Source organism: Mesoplodon bidens (assembly GCF_964165515.1).
Source record: "Mesoplodon bidens genome assembly, chromosome: 3".
NCBI lineage: Eukaryota > Metazoa > Chordata > Mammalia > Artiodactyla > Ziphiidae > Mesoplodon > Mesoplodon bidens.
The window spans coordinates 178,713,962-178,729,724 of NC_138178.1; positions in this window are offsets into that span (position 1 = coordinate 178,713,962).

Consider the following 15,763-nt stretch of genomic DNA (forward strand, 5'->3'; position numbering starts at 1 on the left):
AAGCCCCAGGCCCATCCCTGTCCCAACACCCACACCGGACAGAGCGCCAGTGTGAGGCCCAGAGGGGCACCTTACACACACATGCACACACACACACCACACACACACCACACACAAGCACCACAGACTTCACGCACCACACACACCACACGCACGCCTGCAGGAGAGGCAGATGGTCCCCAGAATGCACAGTCCCTTCGCAGAAAGGGAGTCCCCACTGGCTAGAAAGAAAACTAAAAGGTATTTGATGTCAGGGAAATCAATGAAGTTCAGTTGACAAAAACATGAGAGGCCAGAGTTCTGGCCAAGATGCGGGGCTCGGAGCCAGCACCCCTGCTGGTGGGAGCTCTGGGGCGGCCCCAGGCAGCGCCTGGAGAAGGCGAGACGCCAGGTGCCCCGCAGGAGCCCACGTGTCCAGCCTGCTGTCCCCACAGTGGGGGTGGTGAGGTCATCGGGGCTGTTGGTTCAGGTGAGGGCAGCACAGCAGTGACGGTTGATGGACTGGCCCCTGCAAGTCCACGGGGAAACGTCTCAAAAGCAGGTTAAGGGAGGAGCACGCGGAAGAGCACTTGCACCCCGTGGCCCCGGTTACCTGCGTCAGAGACCAGCCTGGTGCCTCGCGTGGTTTGTGGCCACATCTGCTGGTGGCAGGACCGGAGAGTGGGGAGCAAACCCGGGCTCCCAGCTCACCTCCCTCACTGGGGGTGGAGAGAAGAACCTTGCACGAGACCGTATCAATATGTTTTATTACTTGGGGGAAAAGATCGGGAGCAAGTACAGCATTGCTCATTTTGGGTAGTGGATTCCTGGGTTTTCTCATGTATTTTCCTTTGCGTTTTTCTCATGTGGTTACCATTAGTTTTAAACTAAACTGTGCCTAAGGCCGGGCTAAGGTGGGACAGCCCTTCCACGGACGGGGCCTTGTGTGCAGGCCCGGGGGCTGGCTGCAGGGACTCCTCTGTGGTGGGCTCAGCCCTCCCCTCGCCTGGGGTGACCCAGGAGTGTCCCAAACCCAGCTGAGGCCAGTGGGACCCGAGCCCCCAGGGCCAGTGCCCACAGGCGGCGGGAGGCCTTCACGGTGAAGTCTCGCCAAGTGAGGAGGAAAGCAAGGACCCCGAACTGTGATGATCGGAATCCGTGTTACAAATTGACTTTCAAAAACCTGAAGAGACTGATAACAAAGGAACTTCTAAAGTGGGCCTGGACCTTCCCTAATGAAGGATTTGTGGGTAGGCATCCCCAAGCAACTAAGAAACAAGTCCTCCCCATCGATGAGGTTCACGCTGCCCGGAGCATCACCCTGACACCAGTGCTGCGTGAGGAGGAGGGGAAGAGAAAAGGGAAGGAGAGGACGCGCCATCTAACTGAAGCACAGGTCGACAAGTCCTGGACGTGCACGAAGTGAATCGAAGCAAGCAGCAAACTGCGCGACCACGAAGGGTAACCCCGTCCAGGACAGCAGGGCCTCCGTTCCTCACAGCTCTGTCCCCAGCGCCAGGAGGGTGCGCGGCACGTCGCAGGTGCTTGATGAACATACATTGAGGGGACTCCCCTGATGGCGCAGTGGTTAAGAATCCGCCTGCCAATGCAGGGGAAAACGGGCTTGAGCCCTGGTCCGGAAAGATCCCACATGCTGTGGAGCAACTAAGCCCGTGAGCCACAACTACTGAGTCCTCGTGCCACAACTACTGAAGCCCGCGCGCCTAGAGCCCGTGCTCTGCAACAAGAGAAGCCACCGCAATGAGAAGCCCGCGCACTGCAACGAAGACCCAAGGCAGCCAAAAATAAATAAATAAATAATAAAATTTAAAAAATAAAAAACAAAATCTGTCGATTCTTACTAAGGTAGGAAGAAATGGGCACTTCTGTAATCTGGCAAAGGCAAGCAGCAGGAGCCCACAGTGGGTGTGTTTCCTGAAGCGTCAAGCAGCAGGCAGGGCATCACCATGACGACGAGCCGGCACATGAAGCCTGCTCAGAAGTCAGGAGAATGAAGTGAACCATGAATACCTGCAGCAGCCACCATCTGTAGCTAGCATACTGTCTACCTAGAAAATCCACGCAGGGCAATTAAAAGACCACTAATGAAAGAGGAAAGTTGGATATATGCTCACCATTCAAAACTTAATCGTTTCCAATGCACTAAAAATAACCAACCAGGAAATGTAGTAGCAAAAAGGATCCACTCACTTTAGCAACAGAAACTACGATGTCCTAGAAATAACTCTGTTCTCGTTTGATGCCTATGCGAAGAACACTATAAAATGTGACAAATGGCAGAGAATTCCTAAGGGGAAAATTGTATCATATTATCGGGTGGGAAGATTTAATGTTTTAAACCTGCCAGATTTTCCCAAAATAAATAATTCACGGCAATCCTAATTAGAAAAAAAGAAAAGTTTTTCATGAATCTTGAAGACGTTATCTTAAAGGCACACAGCGTTCCTGGCAGTGTATGAGTTATCTGTTAGTGCATAACAAAAGTCTCCAGATTTCAGCAGCTCAGAAACAATAATAAATATTTTTGTCCCAGTTTCTATAGGTCAGGAGTCTGGGAGCTGCTTAGCTGTGTGCCTCTGGCTCGGGGTCTCTCGTGAGGTTATTCCAAGACGCCAGTCAGAGCTGCAGTCATCCGGAAGCTTGAAGAAGGCTGGAGATCGTGGTCCCCTCGAGTGGCTGGCGAGTCAGTGTTCTAGATCCCCGGCGCTGGTTAGGAAGCCGGTGGAGATGGTTGTCACCCTCAGGCTCAGGTGGGCTTGGTGGGTTTTGATTACACCACAAGACTAGGAAGAGAACTGCCTCTGAACAAGTGGAGGGGAAGTGGGCTAGAAAGAGCACCTGATCGAGCCAGAAGAGGAAGACAGAGAAAGACTCTAAAATAGGCAATACCAACAAAGCAGGAGACGCGGCAGAAGGGGAATTAGCAGTGTCGGTTAGCTCGGGTTAAAGGCAGCTGTTGTCAGAGTGGGTTGCAAACCACACAGCCCCTCGACACGCACATGGGAGGGTGCGGAGAGAAGGGTGGAATATTCCCACAAGTGGGAGGAGACATACTGTCAACAGTCTGGCATTAGTTCAGTGGTGCTCAGCTGCCAGACGCCGCCAGCGTCCCGTGGGCTCCGGGGTCAGGCGGGTGGACGCCCCTCCACACACAGCAAGGCGGCCTGGTGGGTGCTCTCCAGGGAATGGAGCAGCAGGTTGGGTGCCCATGCGGTGAGGACAAAAGAAGACAGTGTATTACTGCAGAGTGACAACATAATTTGAAAAACTAGAGATTTAAAAATTTTTTACTTGCCAAAGAAGCCATGCAAGAATTTTTTGTTTTTGTTTTTGTTTAATATTTATTTATTTAGGCTGCGCCGGCTCTTAGTTGTGGCACTCGGGATCTTTGTTGCAGCACGCGGGATCATTAGTTGCGGCATGTGGGATCTAGTTCCCTGACCAGGGATTGAGCCCAGGCCCCCTGCGCTGGGAGCGTGGAGTCTCAGCCAGTGGACCGCCAGGGAAGTCCCCATGCAAGAGTTTTAAAAAAGAAGAGCAGGGCCTCCCTTGCCTGCTCTGAGCAGTGCATGTTGTGTGGCGCTGGGGCAGAAGTGGGCAAGGAGCCTTATGACCTGCACAAACAGTCCAGAAATGGACCCTGGTTTAAATCTGGGAATTTAATTTCCGAGATTCTGCAGAGCAGTGGGAAACAGACTTTTCAATCAATGGTATTGGGGTGACTGGTTGTCCATTTAGAAGATCGTAAAGTAGATCCCCACCACTCATCGCACACACACACACACGTGCGTGCGCACGTGCTAAACATTAAAACCAAACCACAGAAGCACAGGGAGAATGTAGCAGTGTTTAGAATCCAAGTGGGAAATGCCCATTTTAGGCCAAATCCATAAAGGAAAATCCTGACAAATCTGACTGCCGTTTTTAAAGGCTAGTACAATCAAAGACACAAAAGTGTTACAGGACACTCTGGAAGAAAATACTTCTAATATTTAGAACATACAAATGTTTACCAACCGGAATCTGTGAAGAGATGCTTAAGAGAAAAGAGAAAACAGTTTTTAAAACTGAGCAGAAAAGTGTGTTAAGTCTGTGGACTTATAGTTCATAACGGAGAAATGAAATGGGTGCTAAATGTGAAAAGATTGGCAAAAACGACAAAGATAGACCCGGGCTGTTTGGTGGGGCTAACGACAGACTCTGGGAGTGCTCACGCCAGGGAGCGCTCCCCGGGGCTTCCGCTGCCCGTGTCCTCGTCCTCGTCCCCATGGTGAGACACAGCGCACCACGCCTCCGCAGTAGACCCTCCGACACTAGCAGATGGAGAAAATGAGGTCCAAAGAATGGAGTGATTTGCAAAGGAACTGAGTCAATGCTGTATGTGGAAGTCAACAAAAACTGATCAGCGCAGCGCAACATTTGAAGACTCAGTGATATTTGGAAATTTCTGGCAAGGTTTCTGAAGCACTTCTTTTTCCATCCGAGATAAAGCCTCTTAGCCAGGCCAAAACATTAAACTTTGCTTTATGCAACATTATTTGCTGGAGAGAAAGCAACACGGGGACATTGATTGCATTTTGTGTACAATAATTACCGTAATGTAGCGTCTCCTGTATGCAGTGTCCACTGGGAAAGAGACATGGCTGTCAGGATGGTTCTGCCTCAGTTTGTTAGCATCAGCTTGACCCAACTTAGCATTTGCCACATGCAGAGACCAGCGTCCAACAAAGACTCTGGCATCTGTCTGGGGCACTGGGCTTGCATCTCGGCCCACCTCTGCTTTGCTTCACTGAACAGATTTAGGTGGCTGGGTCATGGCTGTGTTCTGCCTTAGATCAATGACATTTCTGGACCCAGAGAAAACATGAATTAATGAAGGTTTCTAAGTAGCTAGTATGGGCTAGGAGTTCTGCTAGGTGACTGGGATAAAATATACCTCTGTTCCCAGGAAGTCCTCAGCCTGGTTAGGGAGGCAGGCACAGCTACAATTAAGTTACAATTAAGGCAGTGAGTGCTACAGTACACACATACAAAGGGGAGTGGGGGGCTTCCCTGGTGGCGCAGTGGTTGAGAGTCCGCCTGCCGATGCAGGGGACACGGGTTCGTGCCCCAGTCTGGGAGGATCCCACATGCCGTGGAGCAGCTGGGCCCGTGAGCCATGGCCGCTGGGCCTGCGCGTCCGGAGCCTGTGCTCCTCAACGGGAGAGGCCGCAACAGTGAGAGGCCCGCGTACCGCAAAAAAAAAAAAAGTGGGAGTGGGTTAGTGGGGCTATCTGGTAGAGCCTGACAGCAGAGTGGAGAGCAAAGAAGTGCTTCCAGAGTCTTAAAGGATGAGTAGAAGTTAGGCTGATGAGGGCCCAAGAGGGGGAGGACGTGGCAAGTGGGCAAAGAACTCCGGGGAGAGTGTGAACAGAGCCAGTGAATGGTTTTGAACAAGGAAGTGATTGGTGCTCCAGGAAGATTGTTTCTGTTTTCAATATCTGTAAGTCTGTCTCTGTTTTGTAAATAAGTTCATTTATATGGCTACCAAAGGGGAAATGTGTTGGGGGGAGGGATAAATCAGGAGCTTGGGGTGAGCATACACACACTACTCTATACAAGGTAGATAACAAACAAGGACCTACTGTAGAGCACAGGGAACTCTACTCAATATTCTGTGATAACCTGTATGAAAAAGAATGAAGATATGTATAACTGAATCACTTTGCTGTGCACCTGAAACTAACACAACATTGTAAATCAAGTATACTCTAATAAAACTAAAATTTTAAAAAGGAAAAAAATGATAAAGGCAGATCTGTGTGGAGGTGGTGAGGACACGAGGAAACAGTAGTTCTGTTTTATTGGTTTTTCAAAGAACCAGTTTGTGATCATTGTCCACTATTTTTTTCATTTTAATTTATTCATCAGTCTTTCCTAATTCTGTCTTTAAACTTTCAGTGAACTGCTTTTGTTGTTGTTTTCCTAGCTTCTTGAATTGTTTGCTTTGTCCCTCGTTCCAGGGCTGTTTTCTAATTTTCCAGCATTTAAAGCTATCGTGTGTCTTCAGAGGGCAGCTTTGGCCACCCTCTTGGCTGGTGGGAGTCCTCGCTGGCTCCTCCCCGGGATTGGATTTCCCGTCCACTCCTGCGTCTGCGCCCACAGGAGCACCTTGTTCTGGTTTCCAGTCGGGCCCACGGGGGAGTCTGTTCTGCCCGAGGCCTGGAGCCCAGCCAGTGTGCACGATGGTTCCTCTTGCTGGTGAGAATGTGGGTCCCCTGTGCGTGCTCGCGGTTAGGTCACTCTACTTAATTGCTTCCATCTGTTTGTAAACTTTTGTGCCAGTTTTATTACCACTCGCGGGCACATAATTGAGAACAGCAGCCCTGCCAGGCCCTGCGGGTCATGGTCCAGCTGCCCGCATCTGCCGGCTCCCCACACAGGGACTGCGGGTCTCACCTTCCCCGAAGACACCTCCCCCTCCCCGGACCTGGAGTCGGCTCATCCTTTTACCTCAATCTGCTGCGAGTGTCTGCTCCCCAGTGACCCCCTGGAAGCCTGCCCACAGCTGACTGTGGGGCAGTTTCCCTCACAGTGGCGAGGTTGCCCTTCTCGGACCACTTCTCTTTGTCCCTGGAGGTGATAGTCATGCCCTCCTGCCCCTCCTTCGTTGTCTGGGCACTGATTATTGATGCTTTCCCAAACTTTCCAGAGAAACTGTGACACTCGGCTCACAAACGACCCGACCCCTCAGGTCTGGGGGTTCCACCGCCCCTGCCTCTGTGCCGCCCTGTACCTGCCTCATCCAGGGACCCTCCCTGCTGCTCCTGGTTGGGACCCCAGTTCCTGGGCCCTGGGTGTCCCTCCTGCCGGCTCCCCCCTTGTCTGCTGGAGCCCCTCATCTCGCAGCTCCTCAGAAGGCCCTGAAGATACTCAATTTCCTGAGACTTTAAAGTTCTGAAAATATCTTTATTCTGCCTGCACACTTGAGTCATACTTTGGTTGGGTGAAAATTCTCGGTGGCAAATAATTTTCTTTCAGGAACTTTAGGCCGTTGTTCCATTGCCTTCCACCTTCCAGTGGGGTTGCTCGATGCCCTGGACCTTGCGGACTTCTCATCCTTTGTATGTGCCCTGCTTTTTAGTCTCTGGAAGTCAGGCTCTTTCTCCTCTTGCCCTGGTTCTGAAATATCACCACACTGTCCTCTGGTGCCAGTCTGTTCCCTTTCTTGGTCCTGTGTGAGCCCCTTCAATCTGGAGCCTTTTCCCTTCGTGGTGTGTGCGTGTGTGCGTGTGTGTGTGTGTGTGTGTTCATCTTCTCTGTTCTGTCCCTTTCTGAAAACTCTATTAGTTGGATGTTGGGCCTACGTGGTTGACTCTCCCATTTTCTCATATTTTGTTACCTTGGCTTTTTGGGCTTTGCTGCCAGTCCTTCTATTATTCGCATTTGCTGTAATGATGCTCTGTGACAAACAACTCCAAAATTTCCATGATTCACAACAGCAAACTTTTGTTTTTCTGCTCGCAGGTTGTGTGTATTCCATGCCTCTTACCCTCAGAGGTCTTCCCAGGGAACCCTGTGCTCGGGTGGACACAGAATCTCAGGAGGCCCACTCAGACTACACTGGGAATGCACGTGCTCTGTCAGCATCCTGTGGAGCTGCAACATCAGTGAGGCAGGAAAATATACCCTAGTGGGAATCGGCGTGACGTCACATGTTAAAGGGGAGGTGTAGGATTTGATTACAGGAAGGGAGTGACCAACTAGGGTCAACGGTCTACCCCAGCACCTTCTATAGGAGTTTTAATTCTGACATCACATTGTTAACTTGAAAGAGCTCATCCCTGTTCTCTGAACAGCCTTTTTCACATCATCCTCTTCTTGTTTCATAGGTACATTGAATCTAGGAGAACAACAGTTACAGGGGGAGGTGGCCTGCTTTCTTCTGCTCCCTGTAATAGCTCCCTGTCCTCTGAGTTTCTTCTGCCCAGGTTGGTGGTTTGGCCTCTGTGTCTCACACTGGAGACGTTCTCAGGTTGGGGGCGGGGGCCGCTCTTGGTCTACACTGAAGAGTGGGGCACGCAGGGCTGGCTGAAGGCTCCGTGTGCCAGGGGCAGCCTCATCAGTGGCCACGCTCTTTGTGGGGTGATCGGGCAGGCTTGGGTTGCTCTGCATTGGGCACCCCCCACTCTTGGTGTCTGTAGGCCTCTTCTCTGGGGCTGGCCTTTCTCCCAGAAAGGACCCCTCCCCTCTCCTGCGCAGAAGGGGAGCTCAGAGGCCACCACCGGTCTTGGCGCAGAGTGGGAAGGGGTGCTGGGGGCTTCACTGTCTTTGGCTTAAACAACAGAAATGTATTGTCTCGCAGTCTGGAGGCAAGAAGTTCAAAATCAGAGTGTCAGCAGGGCTGGTCCCCTCTGAGGGCTGCGAGGGAAGGGTCTCTTCCAGGCCTCTCTCCTTGGCTTGTAGACGGCCATCTTCTCCCTGTGTCTTCTCACATCATCTTCCTTCTGTGCATGTTTCTTGGTCCAAGTATCCACTTTTTTGGGGGGGGCATCCTAACCATTTTGAAGTGTATGGTTCAGTAGTGTTAAGTATATTTGCATTGCTGTGAAACCCACACCTCCAGAACTTTCCCATCTTGCAAACCTGAAGCTCTGTCCGCGTGAAGCCGCACCTCGCCCTCGCCCAGCCCTGGCAGCCATCATCCCACGTTCTGACTCTGCGGATCTGATCACAGTAGGTAACTCGTATGAGTGGGCTACAGCAGCGGTCCCCAACCTTTTGGGCGCAGGTACTGGTTTCACGGAAGACAATTTCTCCACTGACGGTGGGGCCGGGGGGGCGTGGTTCAGGCGGTGATGAGGGCGATGGGGAGCGGCAGATGAAGCTTCGCTCGCTCACCTCCTGCTGTGCAGCTTGGTTGGCGGGGATGGGGCGGAGCCGGGGATCCCTGGACTAAACAATATTTGTGTTTTGTGTGACTGGCTTATTTCACTACACATACTGCAGCCTGTGCCAGAATGTCCTTCCTGTTTAAGGCTGGATAATATTCCATTGTGTGCATGGACCACATTAGGCTTATCCATTCATCCGTTGATGGGCGTTTGGGTTGCAGCCGCTTTTTGCTACGGTGAATAGTGCTGCTGTGAACATGAGCACAGAAATATCTCTTTGAGACTTGCTTTCAATTCCTTTGGATGTATACCCAGAAGTGGGATTGTTGGATCATATGGTAGTTCTATTTTTAATTTTTTGAGGAATGGGGACTGAGTTTGTCTTAATCCTCTCTTTATTTTTAGCATGGCACCCTTCCCTGCCCCCCATGGCACTCCAGAGGGTGACCTCCTGGCTTCCCCCAGGGAGGCAGTGGGATGGCTCCCTGGCTGGGCAGAGCAGGAGAGGCTCTGAGGGTCTTTCATGGACAGCCCACCTGGGACGTTCTCCCTGGGGGGAGGGTTCCTGCAGGGGTGCAACCCGCTTCTGGTCTTTCCCAGTTAGTAACTGCTTTCCAGCCTCTGCCGACAGCCCTCTAACACCCGTGGCTCACTGCCTGTTCCTTTGTCCCTATGGACACCTGAGCGATATTTTTCACCCTACGCCTCTTTATGGTCATTTTAGAGGGGCCTGGGGAGGAGGCTGACCTTTGGGTCCGCCTTTCTTGAGGCGGCCGCAGTCTGGCTGCGTGTTCTGGGGCCTCCCCAGAGTGTGGGCCAGCTCTGTCCGGCCAGGACCGGGCAGCAGCCGGAGGGCCACGGCCTCCGCGGTAATGGCCCCCAGCATCCAGGAGGCTGACCCGTGCACTCCCGAAGGCAGGGCAGGTGCCGTCCAGGGTGCCCAGGGGCCGAGCCGCCGGGCACGGCCTCAGGAGGCCCCAGGACCAGAGGCTGAGGACTTGCCCGCCCGGCCGGCACTGGGGAGGCTGAGCGCACCGCACTTGGGAAGCGTCCCCCTCCGCATGGCGGGTGCGGGACCCCCAGGCGCGGCCGGCGCGGACCCATGCCCTGTCCCCGCAGGTGTGTGAGCCGCAGGGGAGCAGGCCCCCGAGCCGCCGCTGGAACGTCAGCATGGACGAGCGCTGGAGGCTGGCCGTGCTGGACGGCGGCGAGAGGCCGGGCCTCGCCAGGGCGACCCTCTCCTACAGGGTGCGCGGGGCGGGTGCGCCGAGGGTTCGGTCCTGCCCCGCCCCGCCCTGCTCGCCCCGCCCCCTGACCCCGCCGACCCGCAGGACCTCGCGCAGATCGCGGCCCAGCTGGTGTCCTAGGACGTGGACAAGGATGTGCTCTTCCCCCATCCACCGAGGTCCGCCGAGTCCAGCAGCGCCTTCCAAGCCTTCCTGGTCCGGAGCGCGCCTTTCTGGCACAACGTGACTCTGGAGGCCCAGGCCTCGAGGTCGCCGCCCTCCTAAGAGACGACTCAGCCCCGCGTGTCTGTCTTCAGTGCCTTTCCTGTGGGTCTTGGGGAGGCGGCCTGCCAGGTCTGGGGCGCACGGCCCCTGCGCCCTCCCCAGTGCCCACCAGACAGTCATGACCAGCCCAGGGATGAGAAAACAGGCCTGGGAGGACGTCTGGCTGCCCTCTCCTCAGAACACTCACCCCTGAGGCCTTGGAGACCACCTCCGGTTGGGGTGACTTGCCCCAGCCCACTCTCCAAGAGGCCACCTGGCGGGGCCTGAGGGACAGGGCCAAGATGGCCCTCTGGGCTGCCAGGAGAGGCTGCCCACATCCCCCAGGGGCCGTCATCCTGGGGACAAGCCACTGTGGGCGGCCTGGGAGGGGTGTGAGGCCTTGGCAGCACCCCCTTCGGGGCCTGGTTCATGGACAGCCCCTTAGCTGGCCTGGGTGGAAGGGGTCTGGGCTGGGGAGCCTAGCCCCTTGGGGAGCTGGGTGCCTGCCTGCAGGGGGCAGTGAGGTGGGACCAGCGATCTTCCAGGAGCGGCGAGGTTCTGGTCATGAACTGCTTGGTACTGGTGCCCGCCCAGCCCAGGGGCACTGGCTCTCCAGGAGGCCCACAGGGGCACATGTAACTCGGGGGTGATGCCGTGATGGGGAGAAGCCCAGAGCCTGCGGGAGCCAAGGAGTTTCCCAACACAGAGGGAGGCTTCCTGGAGGAGGTGATGCCCCCCGTCTCTGCACAGGGAGTTTGTAGCGGGACAGGGCCTGAGAAGGCAAGGCGGGGTAGCTGCGAGGAGCTGGCCCTGGCCTGCCACGGTGTCTGCCTGTGCCCTGAGGTTGAGGGGTGGGCGGGGGGTGACATGGGGCTGCATTTTGGGGAGACCAAGCTGGAGGGGAAGAGCAAGTGGGAGGAGGGGAATAAGGGGGGTGACGATAGGCTCCCAGCCCGTGGAGGCGGGTGGAATGAGGGCAGCAGGTGCAGTGCCAGCCCCTGGACTCGGGGACTGACAGTCAGGGGCTGGCTGGGGGCAGCGTGTGTGGGTGGCCGTGAGGGAGGGGGCTTTGGGCAAGATGACGTAATCAACCCCCACCCCCAGGCCCAGGGTGAGGGCAACGCCCGGGTTTCTGCCTCCCTCCCAGAGCCAGCTGCTGAGGTGCTGCGACCCCACCTGCCCATCCTGGCCTCAGCGCAGGCCCCTCCTCCAGGAAGCCTTCCAAGATCATGCAGCTAGGCCCCCACCCCGTTCTCTCTGGGGTCCCCTGAGTATAATCTTGTTCCAGGCCCATGCCTTTCTCAGGATCCCTAGACCCCTAGGGTTAGTGGCAGGCCGCAGGGATGTGGGGTGGAGGCTGGGGCTGGGGGAGGTGTCCTAAGACGTGGGGGAGAAGGGTGGAGGTGAGGGTTAGGCTGGGTCCTGGGGGACAACACGACTCCCTCCCCCTCCTCCTCAGGGACCCTGGTGAAGTGGGGAGTAGGTGTCAAAGGCCAGAACCTGCTCTGGGCCAGGCTCCATGCGGGCCAGGAGGACCCCCTCCCATGCTGAAGTGCCAACAGTTACGATAGAGGTGACAAGTGACAAGTGCAGTGGAGTTCTCTGCCCCAAGGGGCCTTAAAGGACTTCATGTCCAGGGCCTCACTGGGCTCACCCTGCCAGGTCTCTTGGTCTCACTTAGGGTGTCTCATGAGGCCGCAGTTGGATGGGGTGGGTCCAGGATGCTGGGCTGGCCGGCCCTCTGTCCTGCGAGTGGTCTCAGGGCCTCTCCTCTGCACCAGGTCTCCCCCACTGGGACCACCCAGCACTCCTCACCACATCAGCAGAAGTCGCAGGGCTCCCCTGGTGGAGCCCGTGGCCCACTCCGGTAAGGTGTGGAGCCCCAGGACAGGTGGCAGTGCCGGAGATGGTTTTGTTGTCACCCTGGGTGTGTTGGCTTCCTATCGCTGCCCTAACAAGTTACCGCAGACTTAGTGTCTTCACACAAATCCATGGACGCTAAGTTCTGTAGAAGTCTGAAACGGGTCTCGCTGGGCTGAGATTAGGGCGTGGGCAGGGCTGCCTTCCTACTGGGGGCTCCAGCCTTCTCCAGCTCCTCGGGACGCCCGCACGCCTTGGCTCGGGGCCCCGTCCTCCATCTTCAAAGCCAGCAGCGCAGCACCTCCTCCTCCGCTTTTAAGGACCCTGTGATGATGATGGACCTCCTGGACACCCCAGGATAGTATTTTAAGGCCACTTGGTTAGCAACCCCAACTCCCCCCTTGCCGCGTAACCCAGCATGGCCACAGGTTTGGGGTGAAGATGTGACATGTCGGAGGGAGGGGCACTCTGGCATCGAGTGGCTGGAGGCTGGGGCCCATGCAACATCCCAAGAGCAGAGGACGCTCCCCCCGCCCCCAGCTGAGAATGACCGGGTCCCAACGTCACCAGTGACCCAGCTGGGAGCCCCTGGAAGAGAGGAGGGTCTAAGGGGGCCTCGGAACCTGGATGAGAGGAGGGGGTCACACAGCAGACAGGTCAGACAGCACCACTCTGGTTAGGACACCGCCCCTGGTCACTGCTCACAGTGGACATTGCAGCGTCCCTTTACTCTGCTTCCCAACCGGGAGGTCCCTTCCTGAAGTCTAGGAGGAGCAATGCACCTCCCCAGACTCACAGTGACACCCCCGGGCAGGGGGTCTGCGTAGGTTCTCCTGTGGCAGAGAAGACGGCCACCCTCCTGTGTGGTCTCCCTTGTACCCTAGCACCCGCCTGTGCTCGTGGATCAGGTGGGCTCAGAGCAGGAGCAGAGGCCACTCTGGACACCCCAAGCAGAAAGGGGAGCCCCCCAGCCCAGCCCACAGGGCACGGCACCCCCTACCCCCGAGGGCTGGCAGGGCACCTGGGAGGTGTGTGTGGTTCATGCCCTACCGAGGGCCGCAGACAGTCACTGCCCAGTGTTGCTGGTTGAAAAAAATGACTTCATTGGCTTTACAAGAACACTTGCTCACTATTCAGCAATCCAACAATAAAGTTTAAAAGTCTCGCCCACAATTTCATCATCGAGAGGACCGCTGTGATGGAGGTAGTTCAGATATTTCTAAAGGCCTAGGCAGAGGCGAGAGGATATATGGAAATACAGAATAGGGACTTCCCTGGGGGTCCAGTGGTTAAGACTTCGCCTTTCAATGCAGAGGGTGTGGGTTCGATCCCTGGTCGGGGAGCTAAGATCCCACATACCTTGTGGCCAAAAAAACAAAACATAAAACAGAAGCAATATGGTTAACAAATTCAATAAAGACTTTAAAAATGGTGCACATCAAAAAAAATCTTTAAAAAAATACAGAATAAGTGTAGAATTCTTTCAAATTTTTAAAAATTTAATTTTAAGGGAAAACATGATCGCTGAAATTAGATGAACGCTTCTTCACCCCAAGTTTACGAGATTTTGCTAAGATTATTTTTAGAAATTACAACAAACATTGAGAGATGGGTGTCACTGGGGTTTGGGTGGTGTGCGTCCATCCGATGCTGGGCTTTGAACGGTGAAGGATGCCGGCACCTCCCCGCTGGCCCCGGCCCACCTTGCAAAGTCACTCCCGTCCCCTGCGTGCCACGTGTCATATCTGCATCCCACTGGGGGGCCGAGCTCACCGCCAGCATCTGCCCACTCAGTCTTTCTTTCAATTACATCTTTATTGGCTGTCTTAAAGGTCAGCTTTCACATTTTTAAAGAACTTTACTTCTCAGGTTCTTCTAGGTTTAAAAATGTTTCCCTGAGGCCTTTAAACACGCATGAGAACTTGGCCGGGGCAGGATTCTTCAGTTTAGCTTTCTTACCCTCGCGATTTGCTCTTCAGGCTTTGAATGTTGCCGGAGAGAGCAGGGCCAACTTGGGGTTTTGTCTTTGTATGTGACATGCTTTCTCTAAAAAACACTTCTAGGAATCCCTGAAGTTCAGTAAGCAGGCAAGGTGGGTCTCCATGTGACTTGCGCCCCACCATGGTCCTGGAGGCTCCCAGGTGACGCCGGGGGAACTTTCTTGTAGTGAGTCTCTGAGTCTCCTTTCTAACCGAGCACGGCCTCTGGCACTGTGTGCCTCCCTCTGAGGCCTCTTGCCTCCACACCTGCTGCTGCTACTCCCATCCCTCACCAGAGGTCAGCTCAGGTCACTCGGGACTCTCCAGGCCCTGCACAAGGATGCGGCCCCGTCGAGTGGCCTACGGGCCACTTCACCCACCGTTGGACTCCCATGGGTCCCTCCTTCACCAGTGTCCCAGCCTCTCCAAACAGTGCCCCCACTATGATCACCCTGTCCCCTGACCCTCATCACTGTGTCCTCAAGGCCCGTAATGTCACATTTATCACCTCTCCCCCGCCCCCCACTGGACCGCACAGCCTTCCCTGTTAGTCGCCCGACATCCTGCCCCTCGCCGTTTCTTGTTCTAGCGACGACGGCGTGATTTTGAGGAACTGTGTTTCCTCAGCTCTTAACCCTTGCTCTCGTCCTGCTGTCCGGCCATCTACCCTCTGACTTCTGATGACCGACCTCCCGTTCTGTCAGGCTCCTAAGATTCCAGGGCTGCTGTGGAGTTGCCTTCTGCTTCTTCAGGTCTCTTCCGCTGCGCCTCACCCCCGCCCCCTGCTGTCCTTGCGGCCGTGGACGTGGCCACACCTTCACACACCCTCCCGGCTCTCTCCTGAATGTCTACTTCCTCTGCTACTAAATGGGTGAATTCCTAAGTCTTTTTTGCAAGGTGTCTCGGGTCTGTAGGCCTGCCGCGGAGCTGGTGTAAGGGCTGGGCATTGCATGCAATCCCCCCTTTTTGTTAGTCTGGAGAGGGGAAAGCAGTGTGGAAGCCAACGGAGGAGCGGGGGCTCTGTGCTGTCTCCCGAGGGTTTATTAGACGTCACTCTGCTCTGGGAGGGGGGAGACCTGTTATTCCAGCGGCTTCCCTGAGACGCGGCCCGTGGCCTTGCTTCCGGGGGAGGTCAGCCCGGACTGCCGCTCACCCCCACGGCCCCGTCCTGGGAGGAGAACAGCCCCCGCCCTTTGTTGCTTCTCCCCGCAGCTGGCAGGCGGGCGGCCCTGCGGAAAGCTGAAAGCCCTGCCTGGGTACTTATCGGTGGTTCGTAACTAACTTTATGGTCGACTTGTTAGGTGTAGGTGGAAGGGGACTTCATGCTGCAGCTTCGCTGTCCAGACGAGGAGATGCAGGTCACGAAGCTCGGACGGGGCCTGGGGGGAGGGAGACCATTCCACGGCCAGCGCCCCCCACTGGGGAACCTGCCTAAATATCCTCAGCCCTAAGCTCCTCCCCTGCAGCCGCCCTCAATCACGGCGGAGGTGCTCGGCCGGGGGCCTCTCCTGAGCTCCACCCCTTCGCCACTCCCCTCCGTGTCTCGAAGGGATGTCTCTGA